This window comes from Myotis yumanensis, unplaced genomic scaffold, assembly GCF_028538775.1.
Source record: "Myotis yumanensis isolate MYYU_CA2020_CCGP unplaced genomic scaffold, mMyoYum1.0.hap1 SCAF_21, whole genome shotgun sequence".
NCBI classification, from domain to species: domain Eukaryota; kingdom Metazoa; phylum Chordata; class Mammalia; order Chiroptera; family Vespertilionidae; genus Myotis; species Myotis yumanensis.
The window spans coordinates 13,189,718-13,195,511 of record NW_027223772.1 but is presented as its reverse complement, the minus strand read 5'-3'; the positions used below and the strand labels follow the sequence as shown (position 1 = coordinate 13,195,511).

The 5,794-nt window shown below is 49.8% G+C and overlaps 1 pseudogene; it reads right to left on the bottom strand.

The window, feature by feature from the left end:
• Nucleotides 1–2,164: 2,164 nt before the first annotated feature.
• LOC138998967 (nuclear receptor-binding factor 2 pseudogene) lies at nucleotides 2,165–2,666 on the bottom strand (annotated as a pseudogene).
• Between the last annotated feature and the right edge of the window lie 3,128 nt (nucleotides 2,667–5,794).

Genomic DNA, 5,794 nt, shown 5'->3' with positions numbered 1-5,794 from the left:
AACCACATTTGCCAGAACAGTGTGGCTCACCACATCTGAACACCATGGGCCCTTCCCCGCGGGAGATGCTGTCGGGGAGCGTGCTCAGGCTGCCGCTGAACGGTCTGCCCCTCGGACAGGTGACCTCCTGAGCGGGGTGGGGAGAAGAGGGGAGCAGAGTGGCCTCCAGGAAGCCTCTGCTGGTGGGGTAACAGCACCCCCGTCTCAGGGCCGCCCCAGAACAGGCCCAGAGGCGTCCCTGTTTGCGGTAGTGTTCGCTGAAGATGAGGAGATTGACATGGGAATCATGGGTTGTGACACCAGCCATTTATTCCCCTTCCCTTCTCTCTGCCTGTAGTAAATCCCTCTTAGAAGGTTCCCCTGTTTCAACGTCACGGTCAGTGGGGAAGCAGAGGCCTTCCTGTGCGCGAGCGGGGAACGCCGCCCTCTTGTGGTGAGCACGGGGGTAACAGCATTTTCGCGGATGAAGGCATCGTCGCCCTGTCAGCTGCGCGGGGACAGAAGGCTGGGGGTGGGTCCTGGCCGGCTGGACTGCCAGGTGTCGGCCGCCAGGAAAGCAGGGCACCTGCGTCTTCCGGATCTGCTGTCTTTTGTCGGAGCCCCTTCTGCTCGCCCCTCGGCGCTGCCATCCCTGCCGGGGAGTCTCCTGGCTCCAGGCCAAGCCCCACGCAGCCCTCGGCTCCCTTCCTGTCGTGGCGGAGTTTAGGTCAGTTCTGTCCTTTCCCGAAGACGGTGTATTCGTGGCCTATTGCTGCGGTGACCACGTACTGCACACTCAGTGGCTTAACACAACACACATTTATTCCTTTAGTTCTGCAGGTCAAAAGTTCACAGTCCGTGTCCCTGGACCGAAGCCCAGGTGCCAGCGGCTGCTGCCTCCGCGGGCTCTGCCCCCACCTCCCCGCGGGCTCGGCCCCCCTCACCCCGCGGGCTCTGCGCCCCCTCCCTCACCCCGCGGGCTCTGCGCCCCCTCCCTCACCCCGCGGGCTCTGCCTCTCGTGGGCTCTGTGGGGGAATCCACTCCGTGCCTTTTCAGCTCCTCGTGGCCGCCTGCACCCCGGCTCTTGACCCCTTCCACGCAGCACTGCACCTCTCTGTCCATCCTCAAATTTCCACTCACTCTGATCTCCTGCCTTCCCTGGTAAGGACCTCTGTGGCTACATTGGGGTCACCCGGACAACCCAGTTGAGTCTCCGCATCTCACAATCTAATCACAGTGACCACATACGGTAATATCAACAGGCAGCATAACATGCACCCTAATTGTGTAACCTGTGTGTGTGTGTGTGTGTGTGTGTGTGTGTCTTTTTTTTTTTTTTTTTACAAAAGCATAACTAATACCTTGGTTCTTCATAAAATGGAAACTTAAGTATTTCCCCCGATAGTCTTGTGGTTATTGCTACGTTGTGAGCAGTGCGAAGTGTGGCCCACAGAGTTCCATCCACAAAGGTGGAGCCTACACACCTGATCAAGTGAAATGTGCAGAACAAGGTGCAGCAGTCAGTGCACGGCGGGAAGCGGCCCTCTGGCCGCCGTATTGTGTAGGGTTAGCATTACAGGTTCATGACACATACACACCGGCACACGTTTTAACCCCGAAGATAAAAAAAGAAGTTGTTGCTTGAAAACATGACTCCAGGTAGCCATTTGGTTTGTATCAGGAGAAAGGGAACCTCCGAGAGTTTAGTGTCTGCCGAGTCGGGATCACCAGCTCGGTCAGTGAGCAGACACGCAAGTCCTCCCTGTGGCCGCTTCCGGAGTCCCCCGACCCCCCTCTCCACAGGGCGCTGGAGCGGCTCTGGGATGGCCCTGGCAGGTGCCTTCCCCTTTTGCGTTTCCTCTGGATTCGCTGTGTCATTTCCTCTTCTCGCCTCTCCTATGGCCTTCCATTTTCATTAGTCATGCTCCTTTCAGAACATCCTCAGGGCGCTCCACAGGGGAGATCTGGAGAAGGGAGACCCAAGGGAGGAAGACTGGGTGCTGGACGCTCCCTGGCTGTCCCAGCGCCTCTGCAGACTCCTGCCAGGCGAAGAGGCCGGGCAGTTCCGACTGTGGCGGCTCCATGATGCTGACTTTTCCACAAAACCAGCACCTACCGCTCTCGCCTTTCCTCTGGGCCTTTTGGAGGCCGGCCTGTTCGGCCTGCGCTGTGTCTTTTCTCTCCTTAACCTTTCATCTCACCACCAGGACTGCCACACGCCTCTTCCCACCTGAGTTCTGAAGGCCTGCCCCCGAGAATTGTCCTATCGTCCTCTGGCTTTGCTTCAGCGCACGGTTCTGTGGGCTCACGCTTTAGCTGAAGGGAAAGTCGTAGAATGTTGGGGTCCCTGGCAAAGACTCCCTGAGTTCCCGGCAGGTGTTTCTCAGAAGGGCTGTGCTTCTGAGGGAGAGAAGACCGCCTTCTGCACCCTCAGCAGAGGCCTGGGAGAAGCTGGGCGGCCGCATCCCTGTCTGTGTTCTGCTGGGCTTTCCCCTTCCTCCCGCTGTGCCCTCTGTCACCTCTCCTGAATGAGGAGGGCCTGTTTCATGGCAGCTCCAGTGGTGAATGAGCTGCTCAGACTGTGTCAGCTCCCAGGCTTCATGGAGATGTGCAGTGGCCTTTTTTGACAAGAAATAGCCTCCTTGTATTTCCCTGCGGCTAATAAATGATCTCATCTGCTCTGGTGATGAGCAGGTTAGGGGTTGTTCCCGTCCTTCCTCAGACCCAGAGTAAGAGGCGGCCCGAGGAGGGGAGCAAGGGTGCAAAGCAAACAGAGAACAGCAGGGCAGCGCAAAGCAGCCAGGGACTGCGGCCCTGTGTGCCCTGGGAGCCAGCCCGGGGAGGGGAGGGAGTAACAACGGCACCAATTCCTCCTCTGGCGCACTGTGGGACCCTTTTCCTCTTCTTCTTAAAGGAGACCCTTTAGCCCAGCTGCTTTGTTCCATTGGTTGAGCGTCGTCCCATGCACCATGAGGTTGCCAGTTGATTCCAGTTTGGACACATGCCAGGGTTGTGGGTTCTATCTCCAGTAGGGGGCATGCAGAAGGCAGCTGATTGATGTTTCTATCACTCTTCATTTTTTCTCTCTGAAATCAATAAAAGCATATTTTAAAAAAGAAAGAAAGACCCTTTAGCATTTCATGCAATACTAGTTTGGTGGTAATTAACTCTTTAGCTTTTTCTTGTCTGGGAAGCTCTTTATCTGCCCTTTTGTTCTGGATAGCTTTGCTGGGTAGAGGAATCTTGGTTGTAGGCCCTTGCTTTTCATCACTTTGAATATTTCTTGCCAATCGCTTCTGGCCTGCAAAGTTTCTGTTGAGAAATCAGCTGACAGTCATATGGGCCCTCCCTTGTAGGTAACTAACCGCTTTCTCTTGCTGCTTTTAAGATTCTCTCTTTGTCTTGAACCCTTGGCATTTTAGTTATGATGTTTCTTGGTGAGGGCTTCTTTGGGTTCTTGCTCTCTCCCTCTTCTCCTTCCGGCCCCCCACCATTTGAATGTTGGTACACTTGAAGTTGTCCCAGAGACTCCTTACACTATCCCCATTTTTTAAAATTCTTTTTTCTTTTTGCTATTCTGATTTGGTGTTTTTCACTTCCTTATATTCCAAATCACTGATTTGATTCTCAGCTTCATCTCCTCTATTATTATTCCCTGTAAATTACTCATCATGTCAGTTAGTGTATCCTTCATTTCTGACTGATCCTTTTATATGCTATTGAGATTCTCACTAAGTTCATTGAGCATCCTTATAACCAGTGTTTTGAACTCTGCACCTAGTAGATTGCTTGTCTCCATTTTGTTTAGTTCTGTTTCAGGAGTTTTGTTCTATTCTTTCATTTGGGACATGTTTCTTTGTCTCCTCATTTGGGCAGCCTCCTTGTGTTTGTTTCTATGTATTAGGCAGAGCTCTTATGTCTCTCGGGCTTGGTAGAGTGGCCTGTAGTAGGTGATCTGTAGGGTCCAGTGGCAGAATCTCTTGCTCACCCAAGCTGAGCACTTAAGGTGCACCCCTCTTCCCCGCCTCCCCCTGTGGACTGTGTACACCATCCTGTTGTAGTTGAGCCTTGATTGCTATTGGGACATCCCCAGGAAGGATTTACCCCCAGGCTGATCAGCTGCAAGGGCTGACTGCAACCACTGACCACCAACCTCTGACCATGGTGAAGGATCAGCTGTGCAGGGGACCACCGCACAGAGCAGGACTTACTTCAGTGAGGCTCTGGAGTCTGCTGAGTCCACCCCTTGAGTGTGTCCCTTGTGGAGGTGGTTGGGTGGTGATGCTTCAGTGTGCTCTGAAGCTGTCCACAGGGTGTGCTGGCTCCAGGGCCTCCCAGGAGGTGCAGGCCAAGGTCAGCTTGCGTTCTGCCCAGGGCCACCCTGCATGAGTGACAGAGAGATCTTCAGATGCTGCTACTTGTGCTGGGCTTGCAGGTGCCAGGAGAGGCCAAGCTGCAAACTAAGGCCAGCTGCTGCTAGTGTCAGGCCTGGGGCCGTTTAAGCGAGAGGTATTCATTTTTCTTTGAATGTTTGGTAGAATTTACTAGTGAAGCTGTCTGGTTCTGGACTTTGTTGCTGATTTAATTTCCTTACTAGTAATTGTTTTCAGGTTTTCTATTTTATCATAATTCAGTCATAGTAAGTTGTATGTCTCTAGGAATTCAGACATTTCTTCTAGGTTATCCAACATATTGGAATATAATGTTTCATAGTGTCTCTCATGAGCTTTTGTATTTCTGTGGTATCAATTGTAACATTTTTATATGAACATTTTTATTCCTGGATTTGGTAACTTGTATCTTCTTCTTTTGTTGTCATAGTAGAGTTTTATCAGTTTTATTTTCAAATGATCAACTTTAGGTTTAATGGGTTTTCTCTTTTTTTTATAAATATATTTCTTTATTGATTTCAGAGAGGAAGGGAGAGGGAGAGAGAGATAGAAACATCAATGATGAGAGAGAACCATTGCTTGGCTGCCTCTTGCATGCCCCCTACTGGGGATCAAGCCCGCAACCCGAGCATGTGCCCTTGGCCGGAATTGAACCTGGGACCCTTCAGTCCATAGGCTGACACTCTATCCACTGAGCCAAACCGGCTAGGGCAGGTTTTCTCTTTTTATGTTTTCAGCATCATTGAATCTTGCTCTTATGTTATTCTTTGCTTCTGCTTGCTTTGTTTATTTTACTCTTTTTGTTTGTTTCCTGAGATGAGCTCTTAGACTTACTGACCTTTCTTCTTTTCTGATGTAAGCATTTGGTGGTATAAATTTCCCATCAGCACTGCTTTAACTCCAAGGCACAAATCTGCACAAGCTCCCTCACCACACACATTCAATTCAAATTACTTTTTCATTCCCCTTTTTAACTTTCTTTTTGTCCCGTGTAATATTGACAAGTGTGTTGATTCGTTTCCAAATTTATATTGTCTGTTATCTTTTTGTTATTCATTTCTAGTTTAATTTCATTATAGTCATAGGACATACTCTGTATATTTTTAAAAATTTACAATTTGTTTTATATTGTAATATATGGCCTATCTTAGTGAATGTTTCATTTGTTCTTGAAATGTGTATTCTGCTATTGCTGGGTGTTCTATAATGGAAATTATATTCATTCGGTTTAGGTACTGTTCAATTCCTTTATATCCTTGCTGATTTCCTCTTTAGTGGTATTGCCAATTGCTGAAAGAAGGATGTTGAATTTGACAACCATAATGGATTTGGCGATTTCTCCTTTTAGTTCTGTTTGGTTTCACATGTGGTGATATCTTGTTTTATACACAGAGGATTGTTGTGTTTTTGGTGGATAGAACTT